Source organism: Chelonia mydas, chromosome 10 (assembly GCF_015237465.2).
Source record: "Chelonia mydas isolate rCheMyd1 chromosome 10, rCheMyd1.pri.v2, whole genome shotgun sequence".
Classification (NCBI taxonomy): Eukaryota; Metazoa; Chordata; order Testudines; family Cheloniidae; genus Chelonia; species Chelonia mydas.
The window spans coordinates 21,922,186-21,942,553 of NC_051250.2; the positions used below are offsets into that span (position 1 = coordinate 21,922,186).

A 20,368-nucleotide genomic window follows, 5' to 3' on the forward strand; every position below is an offset into this window, starting at 1 on the left:
CCACACTCCCATTGGCCGAGCTGGAGGCGGCGGTGCCTGCGGGTAAGAGCAGCATGGAGCCACTTGCCTGCCTCCATCTAGGAGCCAGACCTGCTGCTGGCCATTTCTGGGGCACAGCATGGTCTGCAGTGTTATGACAGGCAGGAAGCCTGCCTTAGCACCCCTGCTGCACTGCTGACTGGGAGCCACCCGAGGTAAGCCTGCATCCGAATCCCCTGCCCACACCCGAAACCAAGCCTGCACTCCCAGCCCAGAGCCTGAGGTAATCCCATTCCTGCACCCCAAACCCCTCATCCCCAGCCCCACTCAAGCCCGCACCCGAACTCCCTGCCCCAGCCCAGCATCCCCTCCCACACCCTAAACTCCTCATTCCTGGCCCCACCCCACAGCCCTCACCCCAACCCTCATCCCCAGCCCTGAGTCCCTCTCACACCCCAAACCCCTCATCCCCAGCTCCGTTGGGTCATGGGCATCAACAATTTTCTTCCATTGGGTTGCCAGAAAAAAATTCTGAAAGCCACCAATCTATGGAGTTGGGATTGAACTTTGCCTAGCACTAGAGCAGGGATTCTCAACCTTTTCCTTTCTGAGCCCCCCGCTATTAAAATTCCATGGTCCACCCATGCCACAAGAACTAGTTTTCTGCATATAAAAGCCAGGGCCAGCATTAGGGGGTAGCAAGCAGGGCAACTGCCTGGGGCCCCAGGCCACAGCTATATTGCTCAGGGTTGGGTGCAGCCCCAGGGGTTTCAGCCCCATACAGCGGGGCTTTGGCTTTCTGCCCTGGGCCCCAGCGAATCTAATGCTGGCCCTGCTTGGCACCCCCCCACACCTCAAAACCTGCTCACAGCCCACCAGGGGGCCCCAGACCCTGCAGAGTGGAATTTTTCAGTCTGAGGAAAATCATAACGCTGTACAGAAGTGGTAGACGGATTTGTGCTGTGTATGTACTTACCTACTACTATAAAAACAGTGACATCTACTGGCAGACAATAATATTTATCACGTTTGTGTATTTAATAAAATAGTTACCGTGCAGAAAGCTTGTGACTGCAGCTTTTCTCAGGAGGTACCTACCTCCCCGGCTGAAATCTGACTGCCTTTCGCCCCAGGCAGACTGAGCGGGAAGCATCTCAAGTGACACCCCCACCCCCTATTCCAACACCTCAACATAGACCCCCTCACCCCAAAACCTGTCTCCCACTTCTCCCTCAGGCCCACACTGACGGCCAGGCACCCACTTGCCACCCAACTTGTGCAACGTGAGTGTGCAAGCCGCCGCCACGACTGCGGGCCACGCGCTGGTCTCCCCACATTCCCTTGACCCTTTCCCCTAGAACGAAGGGGACGCCCCGCGCGCCTCCTCCGGCTAACGTTCCCGCCCCGTAACGGAAGACGGGAAGGGAATTTTACACCCTTCCCTATTTGATCCACTATAAACCCCCTCCGCGCAGGTCGGGCGGGTCGGCCAGCCGGCCGCGCGCTCCCCCCATCCCCCACACAGCCTGGGCGGGGAGCGTGAGCCGCCCCCGCGGAGAATCCCTGGCCCCGGGCTCTGCGGGGAACGTCGGAGAAGTCCCCAGGACTCCCCGCTTACACAGCACCACCAGCTCCCTACTCGGCAGTGAGACGAGAGCTTGCTGCGAACGACCCGGAACGCTCGCGTTAACAACCCAGTGCGCATGAGTACTCGGACCACTGAAAGTGGGAGGAGCTGGTGTTTCTAAATGCTGCGCACGCACTCGGCGGTACCTCAAGAGCACGCCCACTGTCGGGAGTGGTGCCAGCATATATAGCTGTCAAGCGGCGATTTTAACGCAGGCGCGGTGGCCAAGTGGTAAGGCGTCGGTCTCGTAAACCGAAGATCACGGGTTCGAACCCCGTCCGTGCCTGATCCACTTAAGGGCGGTGGTTTTCCCGAGAAGAATTGCTGGGATCATTTTTAGGGCAAAGCTCAGTAGCATCCAGCGGAGCACGAAGATTTGGTACAGCTGCACACGGGGCCTTTTCAGACACCTCCTTCTGTCTGCTGAGAACCTGCATGTCTGTGTCTCGCCCGTATTGCATTAGTCTCTGTCACTTTCCTTCTGACTATTGTTCAGCTGAGGTCTATGCTTCACCTACAACTGTCTCCATCCCTGTTTTCACTGTGTATCCTAATTTATTCTTATGCATCCTTCACCCCAATCTCTTGGCACTCACCCAACCTGCAGCAGATACAATGCCCGTCAAACGGGAGAAATAAAGAGAGATGGCTATCCCAAGCCAGACTGAGTACAGGTTGTAATAGCACTTGGGAGTTGTCTCTTTACCCTACAGGCTTGCCTTGCTTTTCCTTGTATTTCCAGCAGCCAGGGACTGAATTGCCATGAGAAAAAAAAAGTTGTGCAGTATTTCAGGAAGATAAATGCATACAAACAAAACACATTGAATACCACAAGTACCAATGCAGACCAAGAAGCTGAGAGCTTCTTTGGACGTGCAGAGCACGGTGAACTCTCACTTTACTCAATGGACCCGGCCTTCTTCCACTGAAATCAATGTCAAAACTCCCATTGATTTCAATAGGAGCAGGGCTTACCCGTTATAGCTTTTCTCAGACTTATTTGGCTCTACCTAAATACCAATCTATCCTTGTTTATTCAAGTTCCTGCAAAGCTAAATATGCAGTCTTTCTCTAGAGTACCAGCCCTGGAGCCTGATCTTGCATGCCTGGTGAACTAAGGAATGTTGACGTTTGATGCCAGCAGCAGGGATATGGGATTGGTCCCAAAATTTATGAACTGCAGATTAGGAGAAGATTGTTGGTCCATACAAAGCACACACTCCCCTCTCTCATGCTTCAATACACTTATGTGGGGGTGTGTAGCCATTCTCAAAAGTTGTGTATCAAATTTGTTGGATAATGATCATAATAAAAGGAGCAGTATGTCATCTATAAGTGTTTCTCTCTGTTTTTAAAGAATGTAAATCCTGCTTTTATTTTGGTTATGGGGAGTGGTAAAAATATTAGATTAATGTATCTGTGTCACTAAATAAAAGTATTATTGGTAAGTAGGTCTTGGTATCATGCTTTATTTTACAATGCAAAAATATAAAATGTATTTTGTTTACAATTGCATGATCAAGATAAAAATAAATTTAAAGTGTACTTAATTGTGTTAATAATGACACAACAAATTTAAGAAGCCAGAGATTTGCAGTTCATTATTTATTGTTTGTTTACATTTTGAATTTCACCCACCTGGGATAATTAAACTAATCTGGTCAGGTTTCAGAGTAACAGCGGTGTTAGTCTGTATTCGCAAAAAGAAAAGGAGTACTTGTGGCACCTTAGAGACTAACCAATTTATTTGAGCATGAGCTTTCCTGAGCTACAGCTCACTTCATGGGATGCAATCTGGTCAGTTTCACTTTTGGTTTTGATCAGTTTTACTTGCTTGTTCTCAGGCATTTCTACAATTTTGTTGTCTGGGTTCAGAACTTTACAATTTTTTCAAGCCATTCGTTTTTTTCATAAGTCATATTAGGTCTGGGTATAGCTTGTTTTTAACTTAATTGGTAAATATGTTTGGTAGCCCAGAAATAATGCATCCTACACTTTGATTTAAAGAACAGACTTTTATTTATTTTACATTTAGCTCTGTTTGCAATGGCACCTTCACTGTGTCATGCAGATATTCAAACCAAAATAAGTTATTGATATGTAATCCATGTTGTGTAAAATACAGGGTTCCTGAGAGTTATCCTTTTACAAACAGTCTAATCTTTGCTTATTATCAACAGAATTATCATTGCCAGCATGGATTTTTAATATTTAATATGCAAGACCTAGTCACACGAGAGCTGATGGTCCACCTGATGGCCTACCTGAATGTAGATAACTATATAAAACTATTAATAAAATTAAACAAAAAAATCTCTTTTTATCAAGATTAAATTTTCACAAGACCGAAACGTATGATTTTTCATTACACAAATCTTTCGTAAACCAATTTAAGTTTGTATTTAATCATTAGATAAATAGTGGCATTATTTTGCTAAAATGTTAAAAAAGCAAAAATCATATTGCATACTTGACACCTTACTGTTGTACTTTTCTACGTGTGAAATACAATGAAAATCATTCTCACATGCAAACATTCAGACTGACCTGCTAACAGAAAAATTACTTTGGATAGTTAAATGTTTACTTAGATTACTCCAGTAAGGGATTATGTCAAATGTATACAAATTGCTTACTCTCACTGTGTCCGATATCAGTGGCAGTTTTTGGTGCAAAGGCAATGCAGGAATACAACAAGGAAATGTTCTACAGTGTATTATCTTTTTAAAAATATTTTTATAGTTAGCTGTCAGACATTCAGACATAATGTCCCTACCCTTCCCTTTAGAGCATGATGTCCACAGCTACTTTCCAAGATTAACCACCAAACAATGAGATCCATAAATCCAAGATATATCTTTTAATTCCCTAAAGCATGTTTTTCATTCACTACAACCTCAATAATAAATCTAAAGTAGAATTGCACTGTATGATACTGTGCTTGTTTAAATATATGGTTTTTTGCTTGAAAGAACTGCAAAAAAGGGGCAAGACTATCACAAACGGTACATGAAATCCTATAACTCCACTCACCATCCATCATAAAGATGGTTTGGAGCCTATGTACACTCAAATGAAAAAATACAGAGCCAAATCCTGAAAGCCTTACACAGACTAAACTCCCACTGCTGACACTGGGCATTTTGCCTGAATAAAACTTCAGGGCAGGTCCCATAGCTGTTCACCTGAAATTATATATTGATTTTGTATTGGAAGATGATCTTCTAAAATCATAGCAGAAACGTAGCTGTTGTAGAATATAAACTGAAGTACTACAACTGTAGTTAAGACATGTGGGTATAATTTAAAGAAAAATATTATGGCAGACTTACTGCAGTGACATGCAGAATTAATTTACATCATGTCAGACTGAGCGCCTCTTTAAAATTTATCATGATAAATTTATCATTTATCAGCTGTCATTTTCTTTATATCATATCCAAATGACTGTTTCTTCACATTCTACTAGGGAAGGTGTACTGATATAATAATCTTTATTTCTAGCATAATTTACCAGATATTTTCAGTCCTTGCCAAAAGAAATACTTAAAAATGCCGAAGACATAAGGAATCAATCCTGCTCCCATTTAAGTCACTCAGGAGTTTTGTTATTGACTTCATTAGAAGGGCCCTCGCCCTATATTAAGAAGGCAGATTTTTAACTTTAGTAATGCAGTATAATATTTAAATAGTTTCTTCCTTCATATGCTGTATTATATTGCATTATGCAAGCCCCCAAAAGATGGAAAGGGTGCCAATAGCCAATGCAGAATTGTATGCCCCCAACCATGCTGCCATTGATAGATTGCACTGGGTGGAGTACATAGAGGAACTGCAGTTTTTTCTGGCTCCACCCTTTATCTGCACTGCATCTCTACTGGTCCTGTGAGCTGGGGAGGAGAAGAAGGGAGTTTAATGGCTGCAGATGATAATCCCTGCAGATGATAGTTCACTTCCACACATTTTTCCTTTGAAGGAGAATTCCGCTACCATGCATTACGCTTTCTATAACAATTACGCAGAATGAGTAAATGGATAATTGTTTTATTTTTTGCATGTTTTTCGTTTTTTTATTTGATATATCTTTAAAATAAGTATGATCCCTACAGAAATTGTCCTGGGCACTGAAAGGAGCACCAAAAGGGGCACCAACCAAGAGGCCAAGAATAGTTCACCCTTTAAAGCCAAATTTTGTTCTCTTAAAGAAAGTAAGAATGCATAAAAGAAAATGTTTGACAGATCAGCATAGTATTAAGGATTTATACCAGATTGTTGTCACTGATTTTCATGAATTGTAGACCCGCTGTGGGAGGAATTATCTGATCCATGCTTCTGCCAAACATGATAAGTTTTTAATCAGCACAGTCGTTTCCTTATATTTTATTTGGCTACTGTGTACCTTTTTCTGGATTTCCAATCCAGAATACGCTTTCTAGTCATCTCTTTACCAGATAGAACAGATCATTATAGTAACTCTGAATTTGATTAGCATTAAATGTAGAACATGCAGTGTTAGTTGAAACAGCACGATCCTCGTCTGTGTGCAGTATAACCCAGATATTAAGTAATAATGTATGTAAATAAAGTTGCTTGAAACTAGCAAATACTCCCTCAAGCAGGAATATGCTTTGGTTGTGTCCAGCCCCATGCCTAGCCTCTTTGTAGACTCTTCTAAAAGTAGGACAGATTTCCATAGAGCATAAGGAAGCGGGCTGTGAAAAAAACGTGTACAAGGGGCTAGCCTAGCCAGAGTATTCCTATATGTATATGATCATAAACATATGGCTCATACCCCATCAGGACTTTCCAGCTGTTATATAATTTATGAAGGATTTGTGGAGCTGTGATTTTTCCATTAGGGAAGAATTCAGGCAGCCAACCAGCACCCTGCATTTCTGGCTCAGCTCTTGCTGGTATGTACACATGTGCAGTCCCAACAGGAATTCAGCACAATAAAAGTTAAAATAAAATAAAAAACCGTAATTAAGAATTGAGTTAACTTAGATTTTCTAAGCAGTGTGCAAACAGGTTTTACAGCACTACTCCCATTAGGCCAGGGGTTCTCAAACTTGGGGTCATGACCTCTTAGGGGGTCAGTCGTTATTACATGGGGTTCACAAGCTATCAGCCTCCACCCCCAAACCCTGCTTCACATCAAATATTTATAAGAGTGTTAAATATAAAAATGTGTTTTTAATTTATAAGGACGGTCACACTCTTGTTGGGGGAAAGGGCTCACTAATACAAAAGTTTGAGAACCACTGCATTAGGCTAACTTCTGCCCTCCGAAGTACATAGAGAGCCCTCAGTAAAGTCAGCAGGGGGGAGGATTTATTTCTGTGGTGGAACTGGGGCCAGCAGAGGGACCAAGTGGAGGGCAATGTGTCTCCCTTTTCTCAGGGCTTGTGATGGTTCAGTCTTCAGTACAGTTGACAGCAGACTGTGTGCTATCCTATAATGTGCCTTGGGTGCAATGGCCCTCTGATGGGGGGCACTCAACATTGGGCAGCGCCTCCTAATGGCTCATCTGGGGAGTTAGCTCTGACATCTGCTAGCACACCCTTTGCTGAGGTTACTCAGTCCATCATTCCAATCATCCACTCACTCACTCACTCCACAGCCTCTCATCCTCTGGGCCTGCAGTGCTTTCCTCTTGATAGCTCAGCATACAGGCCAAGTCACATTAAAGTTCTCCCCCCTTTTGGGATATTGCAAGTTCTTTGAGGCAAACTGTCCCAGGCAGTCCACTCCGCACTGTCTGGTCTGTGCCACTCCCCTAGTGGCTGGTAGGAGAACCCAGGACCATCTTCTACACCAGGTTACAGTCTAGGGACCCAGGAGCAATGGGCTTTTACTCTCTCTGCTGTTACCACTCCTGCTCTACTTTCTCTTTGCAGCTTCCTGCTCTTCCCTCTTGTATCAGGGGGTTCAAATACAGGTTTCCTTTCCTCCCCTAGCCTGCCAACTTCCTTTCTTTACAGATCCTGCCCAGCTCCTCCCCCCAGCTGGACTTCATTTGCAATTAAGCCCTAGCACTCCCTAGGTTTCCTCCAGGTGCAGCCTAAGGTTAAATGGACTAATTTACCCTTTCAGGCCTTGTGTTGGGTGGACACCCCATCACAGACCCCTATGAATTACTCTGGCAGCAGAACTAGCTGTGACATAGGAATACCCCAGCCACATACCTTCCTAACTCTGGTTTCAGAGTAACAGCCGTGTTAGTCTGTATTCGCAAAAAGAAAAGGAGTACTTGTGGCACCTTAGAGACTAACCAATTTATTTGAGCATAAGCTTTCGTGAGCTACAGCTCACTTCATCGGATGCACACTGTGGAAACTGCAGAAGACATTATATACACAGAGACCATGAAACAATACCTCCTCCCACCCCACTCTCCTGCTGGTAATAGCTTATCTAAAGTGATCACTCTCCTTACAATAAGAAAAGGAGTACTTGTGGCACCTTAGAGACTAACCAATTTATTTGAGTATAAGCTTTCGTGAGCTACAGCATCCGATGAAGTGAGCTGTAGCTCACGAAAGCTTATGCTCAAATAAATTGGTTAGTCTCTAAGGTGCCACAAGTACTCCTTTTCTTTTTGCAAATACAGACTAACACGGCTGTTACTCTGAAACCTCTCCTTACAATGTGTATGATAATCAAGTTGGGCCATTTCCAGTTCAAATCCAGGTTTTCTCACTCTCCGCCCCCACCCCCCCACACACACAAACTCACTCTCCTGCTGGTAATAGCCCATCCAAAGTGACCACTCTCCCTACAATGTGCATGAAAATCAAGGTGGGCCATTTCCAGCACAAATCCAGGTTTTCTCACCCCCCCCCCACCCCCACACACACACAAACTCACTCTCTTGCTGGTAATAGCTCATCCAAAGTGACCACTCTCCCTACAACGTGCATGATAATCAAGGTGGGCCATTTCCAGCACAAATACAGGTTTTCTCACCCCCCCCCCCAAAAAAAAACACACACACACAAACTCACTCTCCTGCTGGTAATAGCTTATCCAAAGTGACCACTCTCCCTACAATGTGAATGAAAATCAAGGTGGGCCATTTCCAGCACAAATCCAGGTTTTCTCACCCCCCCCCACCCCCATACACACACAAACTCACTCTCCTGCTGGTAATAGCTCATCCAAAGTGACCACTCTCCCTACAATGTGCATGATAATCAAGGTGGGCCATTTCCAGCACAAATCCAGGTTTTCTTACCCCCCCCCATGTGTGTGGGGGTGGGGGTGAGAAAACCTGGATTTGTGCTGGAAATGGCCCACCTTGATTTTCATGCACATTGTAGGGAGAGTGGTCACTTTGGATAAACTATTACCAGCAGGAGAGTGAGTTTGTGTGTGTGTGTTTTTTTTTTTGGGGGGGGGGGGTGAGAAAACCTGGATTTGTGCTGGAAATGGCCCAACTTGATTATCATACACATTGTAAGGAGAGTGATCACTTTCGATAAGCTATTACCAGCAGGAGAGTGGGGTGGGAGGAGGTATTGTTTCATGGTCTCTGTGTATATAATGTCTTCTGCAGTTTCCACAGTGTGCATCCGATGAAGTGAGCTGTAGCTCACGAAAGCTTATGCTCAAATAAATTGGTTAGTCTCTAAGGTGCCACAAGTACTCCTTTTCTTCTTCCTAACTCTGACATGCTCCCAGTGTGCTTCCTATCCCAGGACACCTGCCAGCAGGAATTAACTTTGCAGCTGCTGTGGATTCCCCTCCATCAGGAGAATTCGGGGGCAAGGGGTCTGGTCAGCCTTCTCTTGGCCCTTTTTTGCCATCACAGCTGATGCAAATGGAGCATAAGAAAGTGAAGAATTAGAGTAATATATGCACATTTAAGGGCAGAAGTTGGCACATTGATGTTAATGGGAGTCATGCTGCTAATATAGCCCTGCCTTTAATTTATCCTTTAGCACAGGGGTCGGCAACCTTTCAGAAGTGGTGTGCCGAGTCTTCATTTATTCACTCTAATTTAAGGTTTAGCGTGCCAGTAATACATTTTAACATTTTTAGAAGGGCTCTTTCCATAAGTCTATAATATAGAACTAAACTATTGTTGTATGTAAAGTAAATAAAGTTTTTAAAATGTTTAAGAAACTTCATTTAAAATTAAATTAAAATGCAGAGCCCCCCGGACCGGTGGCCAGGACCCGGACAGTGTAAGTGCCACTGAAAATCAGTTCACGTGCCGCCTTTGGCACTCGTGCCATAGGTTGCCTACCCCTGCTTTAGCATCTCTCACTGTTTCAGTCAGTATAAGTAAAACTATATTCTGTTCTGAAACTCCAAGCACTACCCAATCACAATGGTGAAAGAAGACTGTATAGCAGTTTTTAAACTCAATTTCCTTGATTTGTCATCTTAAGTCAGACCCTTGCTACCTCTTTGCTTTAAAAACTTAGTTAATTTTACATGTGACAACCAATATGACCAACAGAGGACAGCAAATACATTTTTTTAATGATCAAAGGATTCGAAACTTCAGACTGTCATCCACGTTCCCCTGAGGAAATTAATCTGAGTGACAACAGTAACATGTCTCAAATAGTCTGACCATCTTAAAAAGTCCTTTTGCAATTTACAAAAAAGCTGTTTTGGATTTTAAGAGATTGTTTAAAATGTGTCCTTTAAACAGGTATTATTATGAATGAGACTGAGTAGATGAACCTATTAAATTATGGATTCTGTATTTTTATGTCATTGTTAATTCAACACAGAGCTGACAGTTAAAACTCACAGCACACTTCAAGTGAGATTGTAGCTCAGATAATTTTTTTCATACTATGCCTCTTTCAGGATTGCAGATGAGGAAGATATTTGTAATTACATTTTTATTAAATGCAAGCTTTTATTAAAATTAAAACAAGGCAGGGGCACAAATCCAAACAGCAATATTTTTGTATTTACTCTTGGGGGTGTAGGTGGGGAGATTTTCTGGCTCATGTTGAAAATTTGAACAAGACCACCAAGGGGAATTTAATTATGAAAATCCAAATGACCAACAAAAGTTAAACACATTGAAACCTATTATCTTCTTTTCCCAAAAGCTGGTCATCATGGTTTTCTACAGTTGTCACTGCTATTGTTGGAATACAGATTGTTTTCCAAATCAGGAATGCATTGAAATCCTTATTTAATTAGTAATAATAATAACACTTTTCTCTTTTGAATGCTTTACTTATGAGAATCTTAAAATACTTTTCAAACACAATATAAGCCTAAGAACATTTCTACACTCCTATTAATTATTATTATTATTTATATTACTAGGGGCAAAGGAAGACAAAGTATTTTTAATACTTAATTGGGACAATTAATGTGAGTAAAGGTTTAAAGGACTGGACTCCAAGAGATTAGACACATGCATAGAGCATATAAAAGGTAAATATAAAGATTTATGAGAAATACATGTAATAATAGTAAGTGCCTTCATCACAAAGTTCAGTGGTCTTGTGAGAATTGATTTACAAGGTGCTTACAGAGCCTGATCCTGTGAGTTGCTGAGCACCCTCAACTTTCGTTTAAGTCAATGGAAAGTATGCACCTGGCCTGATTGGGGCCTTATCATGCAAATTATTATTCATGTTAGCAATAATAATTATACTTTGCATGTACACAGCAATAGCTTCAGTGTTATTCAAGTGAATAAAGATTTGCAAGATGGCACACACAGTGCAGGCTGGAAATACATCACTGTATCCTGTGATGTAGGTAAGAATTATAAGCACTGAAATCAGCATTTTTCATATATATAGTCCTTTTATTTACTTTGTGCCTGTGTATGATGTAAGGTGGGGGGGGGCAGTAAACACAACAGACAGGCATCTATAAGCATCATTAGAAAATGAGGAAAGAGGTTTACTGATTAGCTTTCCTTCACATATGACAGTCCCAGATCTTATCTGAGAAATGTGAGTTAAGTGCTTTGCTATTCTTTTTTTTAAAAACCATTATCTGATCAGAGAAGCATGAAAAGCACTTTATTGCTCACTTGATTTTTTTCCCCCTCCTTGGGCTGGGAGCCCTCTGCAGGAAGTGAAGCTGAATTTCACAAATCTTCCCTTTCTGACGTCTCCCGAATTTCTAGGAATGCCCCTTCCCTGTTACTATATTTGGAGGTAGCTTCTAGGAAAAAAATAATTTTCAGACGGTCTTGGACTCACCACACCTACTATACAAGGACTCACTTCACCTAAGATTCTCTGACAAGGACCCTAAAGGAGTTTAGAAGCCAAATGACTGGGATCATCAACTCCAGTGACAGAGCGGCATGTCTTTGTAACAGTGTTGCAGAAATGAGCATGGAGAGGGAATGGGAAAGGGGAGAGAGGTGTCTTTGTGGCAACAATGAGTGAATCTTCTCTAGTTATCTCCTGGTTGCTGGGTTTTCCCCCCTGCACTTTCTTTTGCAGTTGAAAGGAAGATGATCGTTTTAAAATTATTAATCCTCCTTTTTTTCTTCTTCTTTTCACCCTCCCTGCCACCCCCCTTGATGTGGCCTCTTGTTTAGCTTGTGGCGTGACCATGATGAAGAAATTTTTCTGGGAGCCTGGCAGTGTGATCTTTTTATGTAATGAGTCAGGATTTTGCCAAGGGAAGGAGCAGGGTTTGAGGATTGAGTGTGTCTCCTTTCAAGAAGAAAACTGACAGGCGAGATGCACCTTTTCCCCAGGATCCTTTTTCCCCCTCCCCGCCTCACAGGAATGACAAGTGGTAAGTTGTATTTTCTTTTGACCACCTCCTGCCCTTGCAATATCCCCCCCACCTTGGTTCTAGACAGTGATTCCCAGGCTTGATGAGTCGCGTGTCCTAATGCACGTCTCCTTTTATTTGGTGATCAGAAGGTGTGGGGTTCGCCGGAGCACATTGCTTGGGGTGGCGGGCGGCGAGAGCTGCTGGAAGGGCGGGGGGGAGGCATGGTAATTGCTGCGAGATTTGTGTCTGTCTGGATCGGAGAGGTAGCTGCTTTGCTGAACGGGAGTTTGGGGGCTGCTGCTTGGAGACTGGTGTGTGTGGGGGGGGGGGGTCCTCCTTCCTTTGCATTTGCCCACGCTGCCATCATACCCCAGGGGTGGATGGCTGGGAGGTGGGATTGCCAGGCAGTGAAAGAGGTGGAAGCACCAGACAGAGTAGGGCACCCGGGCTCTCTCGGGACCACGCGCTAGACAGTGTCTGAGATTCAGCAGCAGCTCAGCTGCAGTCTCCCTTTCCCGAGGAGGATGCCTCCTTGCCTGTCTACAACAGTCTTTTCTTCCCCAGATCGCGTTTAATGTAAGCTAAGGAATCTGCTGGAAAAGATTGTTCGCACTCTGGACTCTTCCTTTTGTGCGTGCGTGTACACCTCTTCCCCCCCCCCCCCCCGACACACTTAATTTAAATATGTATATCTATAGGTATATAAAATTGACACACAAGACAACATAATTAACTGAGGCTTTGTTTTTCGATAATACAAAACATGAAAAAGTATAAACAGCAAATGGCTCGTCTGATGACATGGCTATTTCAAGACTGTGTGAATACAGGCATACCCCAGCACTACCGCCCTGTTTGGTGTGCTTACATGTGCTGACAGCCATGTGGACTAGTGGAATTATTCGTGTACGGTTTATTCCAGCTAGATTATTTATTTCATTTATTGTTTTAGAGATAGAACACAATGAATTCAAATATGCGTACTATAGGATACGGATCAAGAGTTTGTAGATTGGTCTTGGGTATCTAATGTTGGACCCCATATACATTTTTAGGCACCTAAATAAAAGTGGTGCTGAGCACCTGCAGCTCCTATTTGAGCTACAGATGCTTTGCATTTTTGAACATCAGGCGATCCATTCAGGTTTCTAAATGTCAATTCAAGTGCCTATCTTTAGGCAGTTTTGAAAATGTTTGCTGAAGGATCTTAGCCAAAAAAAGTACTGTAAAGGCAAAGAAATTAAAAATGTACAAATTCTTAATTGTATATATATGACTTGCAGTAGTTAATAAGATTACATACAAACAGAAAGCCAGTTTTTAAAAAAAATTACATATAAAATAAAATAAAAATAATACCTATTTTTACAGGCCATATATCCCATTTTAAGATTTCTAGCTATTCAGTATTTCACTGGAGCCTTCAATCATTTTTATTTTAAGATATATTTGCTTAGTTTAGTACAATTATTTTCTGTAATAGTAGGAAAGTTATCAACCTTAATGTTCCAAAGTATCAAATACAGAGTGAGTTTAACATGCACTTTATTTTCACTTTTAATATGCAGGATTAAATTCTCTCTTTTAAAATAGTGTACACAGTGAGCTAACTGAAGTGAATTATAATGTTTTTAATAACTGAGTTTATTAGAAATTTTTCAGGAATAATACACTGCAAGTTTCAGGAACATATTCCTCTGAGGTAGAGATCCACATTTTTCTGTTATTTTAATAAAGTATTATAATATTTGCTACCCAATTAAGCATTTAACAAATTTTGACAGTAATGAGAGACAACTCTCTAATATTTTTCAACTTTAATTTGAATTAAAAGGAACACACAAGAAACTCTGTTTTTCATGACAGAGGATGGATTACTTGATGATTACCTGTTTTGTTCATTCCCTCTGGGACGCCTGGCATTGGCCACTGTCGGAAGACAGGATACTGGGCTAGACAGACCTTTGGTCTGACCCAGTAGGGCAATTCTTATGTTATGTCAATCTAAGCTAATAGATATAAATCGGGTTGGGTCTAATAATTTACTATATTATTCTGTGTGAATTCTGAGTTGGTTACATGTGCTATAAAAGAAGTTGGAAAATACTGCTTTACTATGTAGTAAAAGAGTCATGAGATATCAATAACAAACAGTAAGATCTGGTAGCCCTTCCTGTTTTTCAGTAAGCAAAGAGAACGTGCATTGTGACTTGGTTATGCTGTCCTGTTTTAGCTGTCAGAAAAGTTAGCCATTTATAGCAAATAACCATTCAGTTAATTGGGCACATCTTGCAAAGAAATTTTACTTAAAAATTGACCTCTGAAGATTGTGGTTCCAGAGTCGGGGTTTTGGGGGCGAGATGAGTTTATGTTTTATCCAACTGGCCCACAAAGTCCCGCTTTTGGTGGTCACTTTGTTCTGCAAAAGAAACCTATACATTATGACTTTTACAGGGGACAGTAAACTAATACTACACTACTGCTACAAGAATACTACACACGTTAAATAAATAACAATAGTTTAACTTTATTATTGTCGTCAATGTAGTAAATGGGTAGAAAATGCTTCTACCTCTTGGGAATTAAACAGAAGGAAATGTTTTTAATTGTTGATGTGGTTTGTAAAAGCTTCTTTCTTAAAAAAAAACAGTAAAAACCTATTGAAAAAAAGTTCAGAGTTGTCACTCAGTTACTGAATAAGATCCAGAAAATGACTATTTAAACGAAGGGAATTTTGGCAAAAAGCAAAGCTGTTCATAGAAAACTAACAATGACAGGTTAAAACTTTTTAAAAATCCTGTAATTATTAAAGTTTACACTATTTTTTTAACTTGTTCACAAAATGCACCTCTCTCAAATTAATACCTTGATGCAGCCTGAGTGTTTGTGTATATATATAAAACTTTACAGATAGTTGGCTATTGTATGACATTAGCTGTAAAACGTATTTTCAAGGTAAATACACTATACTTTTGCAATTTGTAAAAATTCCCAAATCCATTCAGCTACTTGCAGTTTGGTAGTGATATCCTTTAAAAAAAACTGGGATTCTAATAAACCCTTAAGATTCGTTAGTAGAAAAGTTGTCTTTTTTGCAGCCCTGAATATATAATACATAGGTTTAAGATGTAAAGAAATGAGTTACAAAATATCTAAGTTTGTGGGAGATTATATACATGCTATGTATGTACAGAACACACACACAGAGTCAGATCCTCAGCTGGTATAAATGATCATATCTCCATATTTATACCAGCTGAGGATCTGTCTCATACTGTACATAAAAGATTAATGTATTTATGCGTTGTCATATGCTGTAGTCAGAGTTATTTATTTCAGCTGCTGATTTAGTATGCACCACTTAAGATTTTCTAGTAGAAAAGTTGAAAATCCTTTTAAAAGGCCTGGTAAATCATCAACATTTGTACAGTAATATACTGTTAAGATAAAGCTGTGGATATGTGCATATTATTTGATTACAGATAAAATCTGCATACTCAGTCAAATAGAATATTTTGCTAAATGAAGGAATTCCATTAATACTCCATGGAAAAGTGGATAGCTAGATAGTATTCACTATACATGTGTATGTGAGTTATAAGAAAGAGATCCCCACTCCATATATAATACATGGATCAACTTAGTTTAAGACTGAAAGGATTATTGAAAGAGATATAGGACAGAAATTTACATTATTGGATACCTTTTAGCTGTTACTTAATATGAAAGCTTTTGTTGTTTAATAGCATTTATTGGAACACTTTAATTTTTCGTGTCCCCTTATATGTTTAACTATAGATAAATGTATTTAACTAGTTTTCCATTAAAGTACTTAAAAATTATGGTAGTGAATACATTACAGTCAAATGCAATATTATGTGTCACTGTTCTCAACCTGTGCTTGGTGGACCTCCAATTGTTTCTTGGAAAATACTTTGAGAAGTGAGGACTAGAGAATTGGGGAGTTTGGAAGGAAAATCACTCTACTAGAGGATCTTGATCTTATATAGTAGGAAACAAGAACAAAATGTAGAGAGGCTCTCCAAAGAGCGTTAGGAACCGACTCTTTTCTGATAAAATATAGCAGTAATTTTTCGACAGACAGCACAATCCAATTTTTATTTAAAAGTTCTGAGAATTAAAATATTTTCCTTTATAATGCTTAATGCATTCAGTAAAATGTTTCCATTCTTATGCATAACATTTTGTTACCCAGATATATTTTTGCAATTTTTAAAATAGATTTTAATTTAATTTTTCATTGATAGTACACAGATTACATGCATAATCTTCCTAGCAACATTCAGCTGATTATAAAATAAGTAGAGTGTTTAAATGAATATATTTAAATTCTAAGATGTCAACACTTATAAAGAATATGAGTCTAACCCTGAAGGCCTTCCTCATCCAAAACTCCCATTGACTTAATTTTTTCCATTAGTAAGGACTACAGGTGCAGACCTTGTCTCTTTCCAATGTCTATTAAAATGATAGATTCAGATGTCAAACAAATATCCTAAACGCAAAATCTCTATTTTAATGTTAAGTTTGTAACCTAAACCAGTGACGACCGGGTAATACAGTGATGGACACCATGAAACTTATCATAAAAATTAAATTGCAGCTTTGCCCCTTCACTCATGCTGTTATGCCTTTTTATCCTATAAGGCACAAGTGAAGGATGGAATGTCAGCCTTCACTCTCACTTTCCTAGGATTTATTTTGTATTCTGAGCTTTAATAATTAAAGATCATGGGACAATTTCTTTATTTTGCTGTTTAAAATGAGAAAATGTATTTTACGGAAGATAATAAAATACTTATTATATGCTTAAAAATGATTGTTTGCAATCAAAAATATTTAAAATCAAAGCTGTTTTGAATTATTAAAGTTAAAAAATTAATCACCCCAATAAATATCAATTATTTTTTATTTTAATAACTTTGAAATCGCCTAACTAGTTAACTTTTGTTTTTTTGTAAAATATAGTAAAAAAATTATCATATTTGCCAATGTGTGGTTTGAGCACTTTCAAAGCAAACTTTTAAGAGGAATATATAAACCTTTTAGAAACAGCGAAAGGGCGAACAACAGGCTCAATCCTGCTCCTGTTGGAGTCAGTGGGTAAACTCACATCAAAATCAGTAGAAATAGATCAGGCCCATGACCCGCATTGCAATGACGTGACTTGTTCTAATATCATAAGGCCTGACCCTGAAAGTTGTTCAGCATCCTCACTTCTCTGGAGCAATAGTTCTCAACTTTTTGTGTACTGTGATCCCATGTTACAACAGAAAAGTTTCGGAATGCTCCTCCCATTTAGCTGTAGCTAAGGGGAGGTGGTTATGACCCCCGTTTGAGAACCAGTGCCCTGGAGTAAATGGAATTTTTGCCTTAGTAAAAACTGAAAGATTAGGATCATCTTCCTATGATGTTATCCACAGTGGTTTTTCAGAGCCAGGAAACAGATTATCTTTTATATGATTTGGGGGCCAAATTCAGCTCATCACACTCATGTGATTAGACTAATTGACTTCAGCGAAACTACTCTCATGAATATTGCCAACAGGATTTGGCCATTAGAGTGCACAGAAAAATTGTTTATGAATATATGGAAATATTTGCAGAACATATCTTTTCAGAGATCAGTCATCTTTATGGTGCCTTTATAAAAACATATCTGCTGCCGTGTTTGGCAGATTATGCCACAATAGAATTTTTTGTTCTTAGAGCTTGTTGATGGCTTTTACAGTATCCTATGAGGATTCTAAAAAAAGCTGATCTGACCAGGAACCTGCACTCACAGTGGAAGAAACTGTAAAAAAGTAATTGTACTGGGCAGGCTACCAACTCCATTTCAGACTATGCAGTTTGAGGACGTAAAGCTAGTGAATTTAGCTTATTTAAAACAACATTAGTCCTGTAGAGAGTGCAAATCAATTAATGATTATGCAAACCGCTTGTTGTGTGCAGTGTCTATACTTTTCTCAGTCAAACAATGCAGATAGTTAGGGATTGTGGGAAAGGTACAATTATGGCAAAAACAGACAAAGAATCAACTCTTTTTTATCTGTTGCCAGCATGTCCAGCTAGTTTCTGCTTACTAAGGTTTTGGTGCGAGAGCCGTGCTTATGTAGGCAAGGGGTGTGTGTGTGCGTATGTTCAGCATTGTTAGGGAAGGGGGGCGGTTTCAGGACATTCCTGCAGCATGCTATGAGGCAGAAAGCTGGGGTAAAAACCTATCTTCTATTGTTTAAATAGCGTTCATTATGTGGACCTGCCAAACATGACAACATGTCAAGAATTGTGGCATTTAAGAAGGTTGCCAGTGACTTCTGCATCTCTGTGATACAACACATTTAAAAAGCAGCCTTCTTAAGTTACCACCATTTTGGTTATCACATGGATTCAAAAGAATGGAATCACACCTCCCTAGAGAAAAGCTCCAGTGTCTTAAAGGGTATTTGTTTCTTTTCCTGCTTGGAACAGATCTGTTCACTGGTAAGATCAAAAGAGGCCTTAAAAGTGTTGTAGCAGTCCTATGTGATTTCCTTATAATTAGAATGCTTACATCATTTATACATGTTAATAATGTTAAGCAAAGCTATTTCTTGCTTTTAAATGAACACTGGTGTAATATTTGAATTTGGTTGTCAGCAGGAGAAGGGAGAAGTTACAATTCACCAGTGTAATTTAATATTTATGCATTTAACCTACAGTAAGTCAGTTATCTTTGAGCTTCTATCTCCTTGCGCTCAGGAGGCCAGAATCTCTTCAAAGGATTCAGGGCCTCTTTAAATTTATTGGTATAAATTAACAGCCAGACATCTGTCTTTTGCTGGTAATCCCCCGCCCCCCCCCCGCCCCCTTTCTGTAGGCTAGGAAGGAGAATTTTAGAAACAAACAAACAAACAAACAATCTGTCCTGTCATCTATGACAGGCCAGATTTAAGTAGGCTTAACAAAGGGGGAATAAAAGCTCTTTGGCAGGTTTCATGGTAGGCCCACAAGAGTCAGACAGGGAGAATGACAGAAAGAAGTATTGCAGCTGCTAGTTTTACTGGTGATATATTTTTATTTATACTTGCTGTTATTATTTGACTGGATGAATTACTTGAAAAGTGAGCATAATATTTTGGGTTAGTGTTGCTGGGGTGGGTTTTTGTTTTGTTTTGTTTTTTTGCTTTCATTGTTAATTCTATAAAACCTCTCTTTCTCTAGTAATTAAACTCCTCTATCCTCTAAACTTTTTTAACATCGTTACTGTGCCTAGTGCCATCCTCAGATAGATGGGTGTAAATCCCAGAGAAGCCTGTATGCCTGCCACTGATTGCATTTATGCTGGTGTAAATCAGGAGTAACTACACTGAATTCAATTTAGTTACACTAGCATAAAATCAGTGTCAGATAACAATAAAATCCCATGTACCTGAGGGCAGGATTGGACTCATCTTCTGTAATGTATTATGCTTTAAGATAAGAATAAACAAAGAGCACAGGTACTGTATACTACCCTATATTTAGTAAGAAATCCTGAGCGGTTTTTAAAGCCTGGCTTGACAAAGCCCTGGTTGGGATGATTTAGTTGGTGTTGGTCCTGCTTTGAGCAGGGGATTGGATTAGATGACCTCCTGAGGTCTCTTCCAACCCTAATATTCTATGATTCTATGAATTGATAATCATAATATTCAGCATATTCATATTCATATAGTGCATGTATTGTGAGGCTACCGCACAATAATCCAGAGAAGAATCTGCCTATTATGCAGTATTTATAATGGATTATTTTATAATTTTACCTTTGTATTTGACATATCAATTTAATATGCAGCACTAATCACATCAAAAGTAATACCTGCTTTTTGGCAAGATTTGTAAATATGAAGATAGATCAGGTGTTCATAACATTTTTATCGTCAACATTTATGTTATGTTACAGTAATCTTTCACCTTTTGTGGAGATTGGAATATTTTTTACCCAATAATTTCCTTTCTGCTATCAGCATCTCCCACAATTCTGCTACATCTGGGCTGGTAGCT

At 40.1% G+C, this 20,368-nt stretch overlaps 1 long non-coding RNA gene and 1 other non-coding gene across 9 annotated transcripts in view; both read left to right on the plus strand.

The window, feature by feature from the left end:
* The first annotated feature begins 1,820 nt into the window (after positions 1-1,820).
* Positions 1,821-1,892, plus strand: TRNAT-CGU. The gene has a single exon. It is a non-coding gene; the product is annotated as a tRNA-Thr (tRNA).
* A 9,831-nt stretch (positions 1,893-11,723) lies between these two features.
* LOC119567263 overlaps positions 11,724-20,368 on the plus strand; it is a 46,380-nt gene continuing 37,735 nt past the window's right edge. For 2 of the 8 annotated variants that reach the window (XR_006284269.1, XR_006284266.1), the window contains exon 1: positions 11,753-12,346. This is a non-coding gene — a long non-coding RNA (uncharacterized LOC119567263). Of the gene's footprint in view, positions 12,347-20,368 lie in introns of all 8 variants that reach the window. The other 6 variants (XR_005227205.2, XR_005227206.2, XR_005227204.2 and 3 more) reach the window with 6 other exon arrangements.